General features: G+C 40.3%; 1 protein-coding gene across 3 annotated transcripts in view; it reads right to left on the reverse strand.

The window, feature by feature from the left end:
• Nt5dc1 (5'-nucleotidase domain containing 1) overlaps positions 1-19453 on the reverse strand; it is a 102885-nt gene that overhangs the window by 29713 nt on the left and 53719 nt on the right.

Genomic DNA, 19453 nt, shown 5'->3' on the forward strand with positions numbered 1-19453 from the left:
TTTTTGTTTTAATTTCTCTTTTTTTGTGTGTGTTGGAGGTTGGAAGTGTCAGACAGTCTAAAATTGTGAACGGCTGTATTTGAGAATCACTGTTGAGTACCTGTGACCTAAAACTGTGTAAGATCTAGCTCTCTCCAAAATTTAAATTGTGATTACCATTATAGATACTGAGAAGAAAAAATAATTCTGACACTACAAAGTGTCTGGACCATTCCTGTTCTGAGAATACCTGGGAAAAGGTGATGCAGTCTTAAACTGAACATTCACACACACACACACACACACACACACACACACACACACACACACACTGATTGTATAATATATAATACAGACATAAAGTGTATAGATTGTATGGTAGAGACTAGAACAACAGGCAGGTGCAGAACTACATGCAAATGATGGTCAAGAAGTAGTTCTATTACCCTCACACATCTACTGGGTGGAAAAGCTGCTGTATAGGGATTATAAATACAGAAAAAATGTCAGGAAAGCCAGGTAATATTAGCCTGTGGTGTTAAGGTGTCTCTCCGGGAAAAATCTCCAGGCTAGAAGGAACATGAAGGGATTTCAGGGGACAATGAAGATACCACCCTTACCAACAGAGTTTAACAACTGCTATAAGAGAGAGCTGACTTGATAATTTCATGATCAGGAAAGTGATTTGAGCAGACACCAAGACCAATTGCTAAACTACGTATGAAAGGTGCATATGGACAGAATCAATATAAAATGGGCCAAATGAAATAGTTCATGTAACACTGTCAATTTGTTCATATAGACAAACACAGTCATTCCTGTTTTCAAACCTAAGTAGTGTTTTTGAATTTTATGGGAGAAAGTTGTGTATTAAACAATGAAAACCATGCCTGTGCTAAGACAACACAAGGACAAGTCATGTTCAGAGAAACAGGTTTCTTTTTTTTTTTCCCATCAAGACCATTTTTTTTATTAACTTGAGTATTTCTTATTCACATTTCGAGTGTTATTCACTTTCCCGGTTTCCGGGTCAACATCCCCCAACCCCTCCCCCTCCCCTTCTTTATGGGTGTTCCCCTCCCATCCTCCCCCCCATTGCCGCCCTCCCCCCAACAATCACGTTCACTGGGGGTTCAGTCTTAGCAGGACCCAGGGCTTCCCCTTACACTGGTGATCTTATTAGGATATTCAGTGCTACCTATGAGGTCAGAGTCCAGGGTCAGTCCATGTATAGTCTTTGGGTAGTGTCTTAGTCCCTGGAAACTCTGGTTAGTTGGCATTGTTGTTCATATGGGATCTCGAGCCCCTTCAAGCTCTTCCAGTTCTTTCTCTGATTCCTTCAATGGAGGTCCTGTTCTCAGTTCAGTGGTTTGCTGCTGGTATTTGCCTATGTGTTTGCTGTATTGTGGCTGTGTCTCTCAGGAGAGATCTACATCCAGTTCCTGTCAGCCTGCACTTCTTTGGTTCGTCCATATTATCTAGTTTGGTGGCTGTATATGTATGGGCCACATGTGGGGCAGGCTCTGAATAGGTGTTCCTTCTGCCTCTGTTCTAAACTTTGCCTCCCTATTCCCTGCCAAGGGTATTCTTGTTCCCCTTTTAAAGAAGGAGTGAAGCATTCACATTTTGGTCATCCCTCTTGAATTTCATGTGTTCTGTGCATCTAGGGCAATTCAAGCATTTGGGCTAATAGCCACTTATCAATGCATGCATAGCATGTGTGTTTTTCTGTGATTGAGTTATCTCACTCAGGATGATACTTTCCAGTTCCATCCATTTGCCTATGAATTTCATAAAGTCATTGTTTTTGATAGCTGAGTAATATTCCATTGTGTAGATGTACCACATTTTCTGTATCCATTCCCCTGTTGAAGGGCATCTGGGTTCTTTCCAGCTTCTGACTATTATAAATAAGGAAGATATGAACATAGTGGAGCATGTGTCTTTGTTATATGTTGGGGCATCTTTTGGGTATATGCCCAGGAGAGGTATAGCTAGGTCCTCAGATAGCTGAATGTCCAATTTTCTGAAGAACCTCCAGACTGATTTCCAGAATGGTTGTACCAGTCTGCAATCCCACCAACAATGGAGGAGTGTTCCTCTTTCTCCACATCCTCGCCAGCATCTGCTGTCACCTGATTTTTTGATCTTAGCCATTCTCACTGGTGTGAGATGAAATCTCAGGGTTGTTTTGATTTCCATTTCCCTTATGACTAAAGATGTTGAACATTTCTTTAGGTGTTTCTTAGCCATTCGGCATTCCTCAGTTGTGAATTCTTTGTTTAGCTCTGAACTCCATTTTTTAATAGGGTTATTTGTCTCCCTGTGGTCTAATTTCTTGATTTCTTTGTATATTTTGGATATAAGCCCTCTGTCTGCTGTAGGATTGGTAAAGATCTTTTCCCAATCTGTTGGTTGTCGTTTTGTCCTAACCACAGTGTCCTTTGCCTTACAGAAGCTTTGCAGTTTTATGAGATCCCATTTGTCGATTCTTGATCTTAGAGCATAAGCCATTGGTGTTTTGTTCAGGAAATTTTTTCCAGTGCCCATGTGTTCGAGATGCTTCCCCACTTTTTCTTCTGTTAGTTTGAGTGTATCTGGTTTGATGTGGAGGTTCTTAAGCCACTTGAATTTAAGCTTTGTACAGGGTGATAAGCATGGATCGATCTGCATTCTTCTACATGCTTACCTCCAGTTGAACCAGCACCATTTGCTGAAAATGCTATCTTTTTTCCATTGGATGATTTTGGCTCCTTTGTCAAAAATCAAGTGACCATAGATGTGTGGGTTCAGAGAAACAGGTTTCTTAGCACACAGGTTCCCTTTACCTCTGCCACATTATCTGGGTAATACCTGTTACCACTGCACCATCCTCAGTCCTGAAGGACATTCTCAATAAGGGAAGTAAATCATTGAGAACTGTCACCCTTCCTGACTTCTTCTACAGAGTGCCTGATCTATTATTCTAATTTACCACTGATTGAAACAGCTGTCACTGTTTTAAGAGTTGAATTTTTATCTTCGAAGTGTTTATGAATTCATAAACCACACTTTCCCTTTCCCAGACCACAATCTCTGAATTCCATTCTTAGCCTAATGGGAATGTCACCAGGCTGGATTTTTGTCTGGCTCTGTAAATAACTATCAACCTGGATTCAAAGTGGCATTAAACTCTGCAGGCGTCGAAAAACAGATTTGTATCTGTAAAAGAAAAGTTCTTTGTTTTTAGAATTAAAGAAATAATCTTTTGCCAATAATAATTTCCTAAAGGTTCATGCTCTTGAAGGTAGAATCAAGGACACATGAGCTCTCTCTCACCCCTACCCCGCAAAAGAGTATGAGAAGTAAGTTCAGCAAACCACTTCTTTTCAACGATGCATTCTTTGAAATAAATACATGCACAGACACATACTCTGACCACAGTGTCTCATCATCATCTCATGAATCTTCATTGCCTAGCCATGAACTCAAGACTTTTTAGCTTCAAACACAAATGGATCAAGTTTAAACTTAACTCTGTTCCTCTAGTGATCTATATATCAAACATTTTAAGAACAACAGGGTCTCAATAAACCCCACTTTTTTTCTAAAAAGATGACAGGTGTATCTAGACTATGCAAAGAACTGACACAAAGGAACCTGCATTATAATGGAAGACTCCTCAAGTGTCTAGGCCTGTACTCTAGCAGGCCATTCGTGAAAGGTGGCTACTTACAATTAGGTAAAAGAAAATAAAATTGAAAATCAGTTCCTCAAATAGCTTAGCCATATTTCAAGTGCTTGAGAGCCGCATGTGGCTTCATGGCTACCACACCGGGCAGCACAGAAACATGCCATTTCACCATGGCAGGAAGTCGTGTTGGCTAGCCCTCTCCCGGGTGTAAGTTGACTCCAGTTTATGGTTCCTAAAATGACCAGCTGTGGCTGCATTCAATGACAGTGTGGTCAGAAGGCAACCTATGGCTAAATGTTTTACAATATACAGAACATCGCACACAACAGAGCTAAGCCTACAATATATAGACTATTTCAACAAAGGATTATCTAGTCGCAAATGGTAAGTGGTAAGTTAGCTAGGGGAATGACTGTTAGAAAAATTTCACATATTTTATGCCATTTTTATTCTTGCTTAATTATTCTTCAGTTGTTGGCTTATTGAGAACGAATCTAGAAGACTGTCTCTGTGCGTGACCTCAGGAGTTAGTCTGTCAGAAAACAAGGGACCACTATCGTTAAATGATGTGGTTTTTAGTTGACGAGGCTCTCTTGGGGCTCTTAAGTACTAGACAGACAGAAGGAAGGATACTCTTTGAAATGATCTGCCTGGGTCCAGCAGGTCATGAGCAACATGATAACTTCCCTCAGGTGTGCAGAGTTCCAGTGAATGGCCTTGCAAAGGGAGGAACCTATACCTGTGTATCCGCCATCAGTGACTGAGCGTGCGAGGCAGTTGACATCTTGTGGTTCGAGAATGAACAGTGCACACAACGTGGCTGGAAAACCTGTCAGTGAATGAGTGAACCTCACTAAAGAGATGGATGTTATCCAGAAGCTGTTGTTCACTACTTGGTGACCTCAATTTGGAGAGGAAGTCAGTGACCAAATCCTTGTTTGTTGATGTAGTCACTGGCCACCCAGGATTCGGACAGGAGAATGGAAGCCTTCTGTTTACTGGGATCTCTCTTGGAAGCTTTAGAAAAAGCTTGTTCACTCCTGGTACTAGTAAGCTAATAAAGGCCACTTTCTGAGCAAAGTTATTAACTGCTATTGTATGATTAAGTTCAGATTCCGAAAGGCAGCAGTATTATCTGGAGTGAATCTATTTGTAGAGCTTCTGATGTAGTTGACCTGGGGATACAGAGAACTCAAGGCAGCACAAGGTCCAGCACACTACTGCACGTCAGTGTCAGTGACACCAGACAAAGGCTTCCTTAGTACTTCCATTTGTCCAGCTCTGTGCTAGCTGCTTTACATGTTGTCTCATTAAGTCCTCATAACCATGAGACAAACACCATTATCAGGATAGTTTTCATAGGCAGATTTAAAATAACTGTGTCAAGGGCTAATAAGAAACAATTTTAAAGGTAGTAGAGCTGACATTTCAGTATCTATCAATATCATTTAATGACTTGGATTATATTTATTACTGAATTAGACTGTTCTAAGGCCCTATTACAGCACCTAAAGATATTAACCGCTAGCCTGAAGATATCTGCCTGTTAGTTCTTAAGCCTTGAGTAGAAGATATTAAGGCACATGACTTAAAAGTTCTTCTACAATGGCACAATCCTGTAGCTTTTCAAACCAGACAAGATGGAAAGCAAGGCTTTGTTGTGAGGTTTTTAAAATGTTTAGTTGTTTCACATAGCTTCAAGAATGGGGATTGGTACCAAAAAGTTGTCAGTACTGTCTGATTCAGGATTGGGGTGACATCTACACTGTAGTCACACAGCGCTGATCAGTGGCCCAAAGCCCACAAAGTCTGTGTCTACTCCAGCCCAGCGAAGAAGTCAGAGTGAAGGTGAGGGTGACAGCTGCCCGTGCCAGCAATGTGGAGGACAAGACAGGGCAGGCAGACAAAAGTATTCGTTGATGGCTTTTTGCTATCGATACCTAAAATGTGCTTACATCAAAGTCAAGTAGGCAGAGCAGTAATTCTTCAGCGATGCCAGGTGGGCTGCAATAAAGAACGACGACTTCCATCTTGCTTCTTCCTCTCATTGGGAATTACTCATCACATCACCATCCAGAGTCACTTATTTTAATTTTTAAAGACTATTTTTATTTAATGTGTATAAGTGATTTCCTGCATTTACGTGTGCATATCACACAGATGATGGGTGTCTAGGAAGGCCAGGAGAGGGTGTTAGATCCCCTGGAGCTGGAATTAGAGTTGTGTGTCGCCATGTGGGTACTACGAGCTGAACCTGGGTCTTCTACTGAGCAAGTGCTCTAGCCCTTTGAATTATTAATTTATTTTAAACCTGACACTCACAATTCTAAACAATATAACAATATTAAAACTTCTTAGTTCATATGCTATGAACAGAATCAACTGACTTCCACCAAGAGATGAAAATGTGATCAACCCACCATTATGCTTTATTTTCCATCCTCTCTTCATAATGTTCATAGTTATAAGTTTATTATTTTACTGTCCGCCATTAACTTTAAATAATACACTTCAAGATCTATTTGTAATTCCACGAATTTAACTCTTTAAAAGATAACTTAACCCTTTTGTGATTAGCCCCCTAACTCTCACTAGGAAGAACAATAACTTCTCCCTAAAGTCTTAACTAATCCTCACACCTTTGTCTACAACTAGGTTCTAAAAATTAAAATCCTGTCTTAAGCACGAGCATTTGGACGACTGCCACATCCCTGTACTGGACCACTGTTTATGACAATGTGACTATTTTTCACTGTAACAAGAATGTCCTAGAATTGTATTTCTTATTCAAGAATCCATTTTTATGACTTCTCTAGTTCTTATTAGGACCTCTTAGATACTGCATGTATGTTTGTGCACTAGGCATATGCAGTTACCCACAGAAGAAGTCAATAGATACCCTAGAAAGATAAGGATGTCTTGAGCTGTCCTGTGGACGCTGGGAACCAAACCACGGTTCCCTGGAAGAGTAGCAAGTGCTCTTAAACATTGAGCCATCTTTCCAGCCCCGGATTTAATTCTCTAGATTTCCAAGATTTCTCAAAATGCCATGTTTTGTTTTAGGATTGGGCTAAGAGATCTCAGTCCAACTTCTTACTCTGCCTGAAGTTCCTAATTGCCTTTACCTTTATACTATACTCTAAATCCTAAACTTATTATGATTATACATCTTAGTCTAATGAAGATGGAAAAGTTCATCATTCTGGGAGAGTTACGATTAAAACAAACTTTTGAAATATAATTTGTTTTCAAATGCTTAAACAAAGACAACTGATCATTCTTGTATCTATTAGCACCATGATGAACTCTAATACTCCTACAACTTTGGGGGTTATTTTGGCCTGTGTACTTCAGTTTCTTTACTGAAATAGAGATCTGGAGGTCATTTCTTAAGCCCTCCCAGGGATGGGATTCTAGGAGTTCCCTCTATTTTTCTATACAAATAGGCGAGTCCTCTCAAGAGGACATAAGTGCCACACAGGATCAGTCTCCGTGAAACCTAGAGCTTGTCTCACAGGTACCGAGTTTCTAAAACCTACGGGGCCTGCTGTTTACTCCTCAGAAAAATGATCTTCCTAGACCTTCTACGTACCACACAGTTCTGGTAGTTAAGCTGTAAGGAGTCTGGATACCACTACATTTTTGGCAGCTTTGCAGATCTAAAACCTTTCCTGTTTGATTTATTCAAGTCCCAACAAAACAGAGCTGGGTGAGAGCAGAGGCCCTTCTCCCATGGAGGAGGGAATTGCTTGCTCATGTCCTACTCCCTCAGTGATGTTCGAGGCCTTCCCACAGCTCCCACACTGAGTAACAAACCGATTTATTTCAAAACAAGAATTAAGAAAAACTAAGCTCCTTTTATCTTGTGAAAAGAGTCTGGTCTTTCAAGGGAAAAGACAGTAGTTCACAACATCAAAAAATAAAAATTAGGCAGACAATTTAAAAAGTACTGTTCTAGCTCAGGGAATATTGATTCCCAGTGTAGAAAAATGTGTGGACGGGAAAAGAGAAAAAGTGAACATATGCCAAATGCATTATATATTTAATACATAAGTGTCATTTAATACACACTACGACCACTCTGAGAGATACCGCTATACTCGTGCTACAGATGAATAGAGTCCTTCAGCTAACTCAGAGGGAGGAAGCTGTTTACTCTTACTTCAACAAAGTCCACGCAGTTTCCATTCTACTACTACGCGATCACTGCCTAATAGCTTCTGAGAAACAACATACATTTTGTTACTCATTCAATCAGTTTTGAAACCCCCTGAAGGGTGAGTGCACATGTACTGGATAGCACAAAGTAGGAGTGCGGCACCTCCTCTGACAGATGCTAGGGAGCATTCTGCACTTACCTCAGTGCTGTCTGTGTCCCTTCATGTCCCCTCCCTTCTGCCCGTGAATGGATGTTTGTACCCATCTCCTGCTAAGGACACAGCTCTATTAAAATCTATTTCTTCATCAGCAGAACATCCTGCCGTCGCCAACTCTAAATATTTATCTTCCTCTGATAGCTGAGGGCCTTTTTAAAGGAGAGAAAAACAGCCTGCACCTCTGCCTGAAGCGTTTGAACTTTACTTCAGCAGCAACAACTACAGTGCCAGACACAACTCCCACTTGCGACTGTCCATTTGTGTCTCCCTCTCTTGTGCAAAAAGATCTCAGTCATAGGCATAGGATACTTAGAAATAAGAAAAACATGTGTGAAGAACAAAATATATTGACCTGAAGAAATCAGCGTGAAATATTGCTGAGAAAGGGAAAACGTAAAAAGTATAGTAACACTGACACCATGCACCTCACAACCTGGACTCTGAGTTCACTAGCACTCAACACGAGGGGCATGGTCACAAAATTCTAACAGTAAGAGCAAAAGTTCAACCTAACAGAAGCAAAGTTTTATAAGAATATACTCATGTAAACTGTTTCTCAAGAGTGGTAATTTTTAAAAACTGGCCGAAGTTCGAAGGGAAAATGTCTCTCCTCCATAGCCCCTGGACTGCACCTTGTTTCACCGTGCACTTGGAACAACACTTGTAGTTGGGCTGGGGACATATATCAGGAGGTAAAGTGCTGGCTTGCACTATTCACAAGGACCTGAGTTTGAATCCCCAGGACCAATGTACACAGTCCTTCATCCCACTGCCTCCCTCATGTCCCTACCACTGGTTGATGGGGTGGAACAGGTGGAGATGGTGGACTGCTGAAGTTCATTGGTTGGGCAGCCCAGCCAAATCACTAAACTCCAGGTTCAGTGAGAACCCTTCTCTAAAACACCGAGAAACAGGGAGTGAAAGATGACTCTGTAGACCAACTCTGGCCTCTACGTGCATATACGCACAAGAATAGGAACACAACACAACACACACACACACACACACACACACACACACACACACACACACACAGTTGAAATGAGGTGCAAACTTAAAGAGACTGCTGTATTTGAGAATATTCAAAGCCACAACTTCCAGGATTTACAGAATCTGTTTTAATTATAGTAATGTTCTAACCTGGCAAAGAAGGTTTGTGTTTTATTTACCTATCACAACTATAAACACAGACACTGTACTTTAAACTCCACCAATTTATACTCCCAGGTTTCCTTTGATCCACAGGATCACCAGTTCCTTGATGCACTGTGCTATCTGAGGTGTTGTGAACAAAGAAGATATTAATGAGTCTTTTCCTTTCCAGGAGCAGAAGCACATGGTTTATTTTATTCCTAGCAGGCTGCCTTCATGCCTGTCCCCACTTCTCCATTCTTCTGCCTTGCTGCTTTCTTGTTACTGCCTGACTTAGTGAATTCCTTCCCCATCCCTCAGTCAGTCAGTCAGTCAGTCAGTCAGTCAGCTGTCTGTCTATCTAAATCTATCTATCATCTATATTTATCTATATCTACCTTTCTATCATCCATCTATTTTTTTCCAAATGGAGACAGTTTCACTGTTTGTTAATTTGTCCACTTTTTCTTAAAGATCAATACTCTTTGGCACTAAAAGAAAAAACTTACTACCTTCAACCATTATGGTTTTCCTTAATTTTTCATCTAAGCTTTACTGAGTTGTCCTCATGCTTAAGCGACTAATCCATAGGACTTTTTGGTATGATGTAGAGCACGGATGAAGTTTTAAAGTTACTGTGTACATACTGAACTCTCCAGTCACACTTTACAAAGCCTGTGATATCACTCTGGCCTGTGCCACTAGCCTGGACCTTCCCAGGTTACAGCAAGCTTTGTCTGGGTCCCTTACCTACCTCTCCAATTCTCCTTGTCTTAATTCCTGTAACTAAAAATCACCTTGGAAATCTTTAACTTGCTCTCTCTTCAGAAGCATATGGCTCTTCGTGCCCCTTCATGTTTTAGCATCAGTTTTAGTTCCCTGAAGAAATCTGCTAAAACTTTCATTAAAGGTGTGCTGTAATTAAAGGTGTACATGTAATTATTTTGAAGAGAAGATATCACTAGATACTGAGCTTTCTGTTCTATAAAAATGTAGACCTGTTCATTTACTTAGGTCCTCTTACATTTTTTCCTCAATGTTTTGTACTTTTCCACACCTCTAATGATTTTTTTATTAAATGTCCGTCTTTAACTATTTGATATTTTGTGATACCACTACAAATGGTACTTAAATTTTAGCTCCTACTTGATTTTGATTGTGCTCAAATTATATATCACAACTCTTATTTCTATAAATTTTGAATAAACTTTAGCCAATAAGTTTAGGGATATTGGGGAGCATAGGCTTCCTAAATGGGTACTGTTTAAGAAAAGTAGATGAACCTGGCTATGACAGGAGAACTTAGGAGACTCAGAAGCTTAGGCTCTGGGTTTTTTGTGAAAGGTATGCCTGGATAGGGCACTGTGAGAAGTTGCATGGGAGCATATTCCACAGATACACACAGACACACATGTAGACATACACACACATATACAGAGATGCACTGACACACACAGATATACATGGGGACATACACACACATACAGAGACATGCACATGCACACAGACACACACAGACATGTACACATAGAGACACACACAGAAATATACACATATATAGAGACTCGAAGACACACACATATATACACAGGGACATACACAAGCATACACACAGGGACATACACACACATATAGAGATACGCACATGCACACAGACACACACAGAAATATACACATATATAGAGATGCACAGACACACACAGATATACACAGGAACATATACAGACATATACATAGTGACATACACACATACAGAGACACGCGGACACACATAGACATAAACACTCACAGAAATATACACACACATACACGTTATATACAGAGACAACAGACATACACATTTCTAAAAGCATATGTGGCAAAAACAATCAAGCATTCTGACAGTTTGAAGACGTGTCAGAGACAGTTTATGGGCTAACCATGGATGACTCTGGCAGCACGCTCTTACAAGCTCAAGACTTGGGAAGTAAAGGAGGCAGAATCATGAGACTGAGGGCAGTAGTGGCTACAGAGTTAACATAAAAAAAGATAAAGAAGCTAATCATTAACTCACAAATATACTTTATCACTGCCTCACACCTGTAATTCTAGCACTCAGGCAGGAGGATTGCTGTGATCTGGAGACCAGTTCGCGTGGCGTGTTGCAGGTCAACCTCACTTTCAGGATGGGAACATGCCTCACAACATGACCTATTTATGTTCTCAGTATTTTAAATTTAGCTGTGTAGTTCACATTTGGGCAGTAAATTCACAAGACTAAAAAGGAAACGCTCATGAGTACCGCCCGACTCCTCGGGAATGAGACAGATGGAAATCATAACATTTAGGGCAGTGAGCTCCTACTCCAGAAACAGCAATGCCTAAATCTTACAGTAATGCCTGTCTGTGCATGCGTTTTATAATATGCGTGAATAAAAACACAGTTAATTGGAGAAGTATGCCAGGAATGTGACACACAGTCAAGGGAAACAGCAAAGGAAGACAGCTGGGCTTCATTATCTGCAGGGAAAACTGGTTGAAGCGGAAAGTGGCCATTAACGAAGGACTTACACTTTTACATTCTTAACCATGAACTCAATTCTGGGAGATAGGGCTAAGTGTATCTGTGCTGGTTTGGGTTAGTTTTTTGCCCCCACCCCCTTTTGGCAGCTTGACATAACCAAGGTCATCTAGGAAGAGGAAACCCCAACCAAAACAATGACTCTATCTGATTTGCCTATATGCAAATGCAGTCTCTGGGACATTTTCTTGATTAATAGATGTGAGAGGGCCCAGCCCACCTGCCAAGTCACTACTAGGCAGGTTGTCCTGGGTGTACAGGCATCAAGCCAATCATAGATGCTCCTCCAAGGGTCATCTGCCCTCACCTCCCTCCATGATAGACTGTCAATTGTAAGCTGGAATAAGTCCCTTTCTTCTTAAATTACTTCGTTCATGTTTTCTTTGAAATCACAGCAATAGTCCCCATGTTGTAACAGAAGCTGCACTTGAAACAGAAGTATTTTATAGTCTCCTTTCAATGAAGCAGAGCTGCCCCCCCACCATAAGCACAATTTATATAATTAAATATGGAAAACAAACAAAGCCAAGATTGTACTCTTAACTCTCCACTGAGGTTGCCTCTGGAAAGGGGAGTGATCTTTGTTAGTAATTACGGCTTTCACAATATCCTTTCATTAAACATCAACAAAGCTTTGTCTATAAAAAAAGTCAGTATCCTGAAGTAAAGCTGGAAGGAAGATTACAGCTTTGAGTTAACCTAAAATGATTAGTTGAAAGTAATCTGCACACTGCATAATGAGAGTGTAACTACTCTGGGATTGCTGTTATTAGAGAGACCCCCTCACCCCAAATTCGCAAATTTACTAAATTCATAGATCCTACCATTTTATGAGCTGACAGCAAGAAGACAAGTGTTTTAGGAGCGCAGAAGCACACCAGAAAAGAGAGCAGGCATGTGAAACAGCAAATGCATCACGCATCCACAAAGTAAAAATTCCCAGGTTGAGCTGGCAAAAGGCAGTTATCTTCTATTCCAACTCCCAAATTTCCCATGGAAGGAAAAACATGTGCTTCATTTTGTTCTTGGTGTCATATAGATGATTTTTCTCCATGATAGCACTAGATATTAATATTTCAAAGATGTATCAGAATATGCACCTGGTAATCAAAGAGAAAAATCAAGGTCATGACTACATCCTACCTCTAAAACAAGCATGGTCACCTCATTTTTGCACTTCCTTCTAGGGTTGATTGTTACGTTAGGAGTGGGACATTTGACTAGCATGCATGAGACCCTGATTCAATTCTCAGATCTGCAAACACAGACAGACAGCTATGGATGGCATATAGTGGAATGATAGAACCAGATTCACTGTGGTGCTAATGAATTTCTCCAGCATTTAGTATATTTTATGTCTCTCAATATTATTTGGGATTTCTTTTTTGGAAATACCTATATAGTTGCAAGCATAGAAAACTAATACCTCTTTTAGAGGAATAACTTAGTTATACAAAACAACTGACTCTAATTAAATTAAGACCTGGTATACTTTTTATTGGTGTTGTTGTTATTTTATGTGTGTGAGTCTTTTGCTTGCATTTATGTCTGTAACATGTGCATGTACCATGGTACATATAAGCAAAAATGTCTTATATTTTAAAGCTCAAGTTTCAGATAGACACTATCTAAAAACCATTTTGGGACAGGAGGGCTATGATTAACATTACCACAGAAACATGACACCGAAGAAATTGTAGTTTTGAAAGAATTTACATTAATAAATAGAAATAAGATGTCATGTACAGTAAACTTGGAAGAAGCCAATTTCATACCTTGGACCACATATCAAGCCTGAAGGACTTAGACTACTATATGACAGTCAGATAGACACGAAGAAACCAGGCTGATTTTCATGAATCTGTTCTATTGGGGTAGAACACTAAGTGCACTTGGCTTCAAGAAGGCGAGCTATTCTTGTGGGAAGGATGAGTACTCTAAGTTTCTGTGGAATACAGGTATGAACGCCACCTACTTCCTCAGACTCTTCCTGATGAAGCAAGACTGTTAGGAAGCTAGGAGAAGGGCAGCAAGTGTCCACAGGCACCAAAAAGTACAACGGACAAACTCTGATTGGGTAAAAGATGACCATTCTATCCTGGGTACAAAACAGCTATGTTCCAAATATTATATGTAAATACCAAATCCAGGTCATCTGATGCTAAGATCTACCTAATGTCAGCTATAAGCAAAAGGCAGCATTTGGCTCTCACAGAGAGGAGAACCAGGAATGCTGAGGCAAACGCTGAAGCTACCTCAGAACCGCACCATGGCTCCACTCCAAAAGGAAGAGAGATACACGGCAGCACTGTTGTGTAGGGCAAGAACAGGAGTGCGGAGAGACACAGCTGTGTTACTCCTGTGCTGGTACAGCTAACTCCTGAGAGTGGAGCAGGGATACTGATGGGAAGTTGTCTAGCACGTCAGCCTGAGCACCACAGCGACAGGCGCACCAAGGGAATTTGAATCCACAGTCCACTGAAGGGATGAAAACCCCATGCAGTGCACTCCCAGGGAGACTGACTGAACCTCCCATTCCACTTAGCAATTGCCTAACAAGGTGCTGGCTCATTTAACAGTACAAACAGTGTTCACGCCCACACAAGGTCTGGCACTCAGCTACAAGTCTTATGAATGATGCACTAAACAAACAGCTTCCTCAAGCCTCTCATTGTGAGGCTCACTCAGGGATGATGCATGCCTTAGAGCTATCAGGAAGAAACTTAAATATAACGAGGACTAAAATGTCAAAGGAGCTAGTAGAAAGTATGACCGTGGATGAGATGGTTTATTTAAGTATAGAAACGAACTATTAAAAATAGAGATAAATATCAGAGATGAGGACAGTTCCTTTGATGGGCTCAACAACAGTGACTGTGAAAAAGAGTCAATTAAAATTTCCTGAGCTAAAGCACAAAGTGAAGAAAATACCACAGGAGAATGGAGAGGTCACTGCGACATTTGGACTGTCTTAGGGTTTTATTGCTGTGAAGAGACCATTACCAAGGTACTGCCTAGGAAGGAAAACATTGAATTGGGCCTGGCTTACAGTCTCGGAGATGCCATACATTATCATTATGGTGAGAAGCATGGCAGTATCCAGGCAGACATGGTGCTGGAGAAGGAGCTGAAGGCAGCCAGTAGCCTCTCCTCTTCCCTGAGGCAGAGCTTGAGAGTAAGACTTCAAAGCCTACCTTCACAGTGACAACCTTCCTCCAATGAGGCCATATATCCTAATAGTGCCACTTCCCATGGGCCAAGCATATTCCAACCACCACAAGGCCATTGCAAAGTGATCTAACATATATAAAGTTATATGAGACTGAAGGAATAGCTCCTTGAAGCTACAATGATAAAGAATTTTTTTTTAAATGGATGATATCAAACACGAATCCAAGAATTCCAGACAACTCCTGGAGAAATAAACATCACTTTGCGATATCTACGGTAGACAAGCTGTTGAACGTGATTATAAAAAGAAAACCATGAAGGAAGCAAGGAAAAACATAAAATACTAGTTTTCCTAAAACTAATTTAGATTCTCAGAGTACTGGCATTGATTGCTATGGGAACAGAGACGAAAGGGAACGTTCTGGAAATGCTCTGTATCCTGATGAGGAAGCAACTGTGTAAGTGTATAAAGATAGCAGGAGTTCATCAAACTTTGATTAGGTTAAATCTGTTATGCCTATAAAAGTGACCCTGATTCCTCAGTTTTGACAAAAATTATTTTATGATCCTTATGTTCATATTATGTTCAGAGCCTAACATTTGAAATTAAAAAATCAAGAGTTTATTACAAAACATGGTTTTGCGATATATTTTAAATAAGATTAAACCAAGGAGAAACTCCTGTTCAAGTAGGACTCACATAGTGGATACAGAACAGACTATTAAAAGCCTAAAATCTGGCTGAATTAGCTACACCTTGGTCAGTCAGAAATGGGATGGTGGAGGTGGAAGATGAATTCTATAAACCAAAGGAAATAAAAGCTGAAAGACAAGGGCAAGATGAACCCACGGATTAGAAATGGATCAACACTACTGTGGCTAAAGTATGTGGAGTGGGTTAGAAAACCTCACTGAACAGAGTGCAGGGAAATGACTATTTCTATTGTCTATTTTGTCTTCATGGAAGGTTTCTTACATTAGTTTTACTATGGGTGAAACCAAAAACAGGTAACATTTTGTTTATTTAGGACTTGCAACTTGAGTTTTGTAATCACCTCATTTAGTCACAGACATCTTTAAGTTTTTCATTTCATTAAATGTGCATTTTGCATTAAATGCATATTTGCACTGAATATAGTACTTTTTTGTTCTGAGAAGGGAGTAAAAGAATTAACTCTGGCCACTAATTCTATTGATAGGGTTAAAATCAGGGGCTTTAGCTTGGGAGAGTTCTTGTACAGTGTGCTCAAAACCCAGGTCCGATCCCAGTGATATTCAATCCCGGTTAATGTTCGTTATATGCCTGACATTAGGGAGATGGACACCGGCCTGGAATAAGTGAGGCCGTGTCTCAAATAAAGGGGTGAAAACCCCTTAATGCTTCTTATAAAGTAATTCCAAATAATTTCATCTGTCACTCCAGGCGGCAGATTGATCCTAATTTCCCAGTGTGAACTGACCTTGGTTATCTTGCTTCCTAACAGTAGGGCTTAGAATAAAGACTTCCTGATTCATTTATTTGTACTTACATGTATGTGCCAGTGTTTGTGGATTCATGCCATATGCATGCAAGTGTTCACAGAAGCCAGAAGAGGATGTCTTAAGTCCTACAGCGGATGTGACAAGCTGTTAGTTCTGAGACATCTGAAGTGGCTGATAGAAAATGAATTCGGGTCCTTCTGAAGCAGCAAGTATTCTTATCCACTAGGCAATCTATCTAGCCCAGAAAATATTTCCTTTATAGTCAAGAAGCCCAGTAGAGGCTCTGTTGGTTAGATCATCAGGGCTAGCATTACCCAGGACAGACTAACAGCTGGGATCTCTGATATCAGACGATGGAAAAGGCACTTCGCCTCTGGGGATGCCTAGTCTAGTCATGGGGAAAACATCAGGCGAACCTAAACAGAGGGATATTTTATAAAACACCTGGCCAGTCCTCTACACTGTCCAGGTCGTGAGAAACAGAAATGAGTGGGAGGCTGTCACAGACCAGAAGATACCAGTATGCTGTGATGACTAAACGCAATGCAGGATCCTGGAGCAGAAAGAAGTCATTCTGGGAAAAGCTGGTGGGATCTGAAAGGACTCTGTAGCATGGTTCAAAGTAAGATCCAGTGTATGTAACAATGTTGCCACTAGAAGGAACTGGGTAAACAGTAGGCAGGATAGCTTTGGGTTTTCTTGTTCTGTCAATTGAGAGGTTTTAAAACAAGCATTTTATAAAACAACCAAAATGTTATGTGTTATAACTGGACAGGGGTGCTCTGCCAGCGTTTGAATTCTCCCACATACCAGGCACTCGTTTGGCCTCACTGCTTTTTACAATACCCAACTTGAACAGCAGTTCACTGTTCTACAAGGACGGCTAGGCTGGCTACCCTCGTAATGCACTGTGGCCTTCTGTTCCATTGTCCAAGAATCTCTCTGTCAGGAAAAACCACTAGGGTGGTCCTAACCCAGGGGGCTGAAGCTCTTTCAGTTTCAGGTCATGAAAGGCAAATGTTCCAATATCTTATATTTAATCATGTTTCCTCCTAATTTTTAGATTTTGCTGATCTTTAAAATCTGAGGAGTCTTGTTAAGTGCCTAGCTCATTCTTAGATTACACTGCTGGGCTGGGACTTAGACTTGTATAGAGTATTTTGAGTTATTATTTTTAACTACAGTTTGACTTAGTGATTTAGTGATTAAAGCCCAAAGAAGAAAGCACAAGGAACATAAAATTTGGATTTATAAAACTATGGAGAAAAAAATAATTGATTCTACAAGCTCACCCCAGACAATTATATTTGTGAAGTACATTTGTCAAATGCAATTTCTTGTGTTTAAAAAGCAAGCAGGATACTGTTATCCTATTGGCTACCCACTCCTGCAGTAGGACACTGAGAAAAAGTGGCTGCAAGCCTGTGATCTGTGGTAATCTAGCTCATTTCTCTTAGAAAACAAAGGAGGTTGGAGGGGTGGCTCAGTGGATAGGGGCACAAGCTGCTCTTACAGAAGACCAGAGTTTGGTTCCCAGCACCACGTCAAGCAGCTCAGAAGTGCCTGTAATTCCAGCTCCAGGGGACATGTCACCGTCTTCTGACTTTTCCTACATTTCCTCATACAAGTATACTGAGGGAGGGCACTCGGGGGGGAGGTAGACAGGGAGAGAATAAATCTTAAGAAAAACAAAATAACAAATAGCAACAAAAAGTAGATTTTTCCAAAGTCTATGTTTCAAAATTCCAAATATTCAGGTATGAAAAGTTTTTTAGTAGTTTTGATGCCTTGACACATAAACTTTATACTTTAAATGTTCTTGACAACTAACATGCTCTTATACAACAGAACTACCATCTACATCAAGAAAACCTGATAATCTTTATAAAGCATAAATGTTAAGGAAAACAATACAGCCCATGCACTTCAATGCAACTTCTAACCAATATATGACCTTTTTATTTAAGCTTAAAACCAGTTATAGAGTACAAAAAATAAAGAAAATAATTTGCAAAATTTCGGTGAATCGCTGAATTTTGTGAAACATGTTCACAAATTTATAACAAGTTAAGAAATGTTCGTATCCATTCTGATGAACAGATAGGAGCAACAACAACAACAACAAAAACAAAAAACAAAAAAAAAAGCAGGTGGACTAAGGTGACAATGTGAGGGCAGGCACCACCTCTCCTTCACCTTTTCAGCATTAGAACACTAGACTGAGAAATCACATGTTCACACAATCACTGTCCAAGACATCTCCATGCTCAACTGCCAGCTAGGGCCCCTGCTCTCCCCATGAGAGAAAGTCATAAGCATGTAAGGTTTCACATTTATTTTCTAACTTACATGTATACCAGTAACAGTGGAGTGAAGTGGAAAAGTATGTGGGATATAAGAGAGAATTCAGCAAGATTGAACATATCTAAAGTTTCCTACTGGGACCATCTCCCTGGGAGATGCCAGGGTACTCTCTCCCACCCCAGGACCTCCCTGGGCAATGCCAGGGTACTCTCTCCCACCCCAGGACCTCCCTGGGAAATGCCAGGGTACTCTCCACCTTCCTGGATTATGCCAAGCTACTGTCACACCCCAGGACCTCCTTTAAAATCTACTTCTGAATTCTGATTATGATCACAACAGTAACTGCTTTTATTAGCACTAACACAACAGCGTGACTTGTTTTACAAAGCATATTTAAATTCCTGGTAATTAGATTACAAATGACCTTTTGGAACAGTATCCAGTCCTAATTCCTGAGCTCGGAGTCTTTGCCTAAAACAAAGCTCTTCAGAGTTTGAGCAAAAACCACATATTTATTTGATTTCATATTTGTCTTCTTAAAATAATCTTGGTAAGTAATTGCCAAATAAGCCTCGTGATTACAACTTTAAAATATGCAAAGCTGAAACAGTTGTTACAATTATATAACAGTTTATTTGCATTTAAATTAACTTTCATTCAATAATCTCTTAAATTCCTACTGCAGGTCTAGGGCTGTGCTGGAGGATAAAAGGAATCCCCCAAGCTACAGCTATTTCAGCTTAAGGAAAGGAGACTGATGCAGTGTCCTTAGAGACA

Source organism: Rattus norvegicus, chromosome 20 (genome assembly GCF_021556685.1).
Source record: "Rattus norvegicus strain SHRSP/BbbUtx chromosome 20, alternate assembly SHRSP_T2T, whole genome shotgun sequence".
In the NCBI taxonomy this organism is placed as follows: Eukaryota; Metazoa; Chordata; class Mammalia; order Rodentia; family Muridae; genus Rattus; species Rattus norvegicus.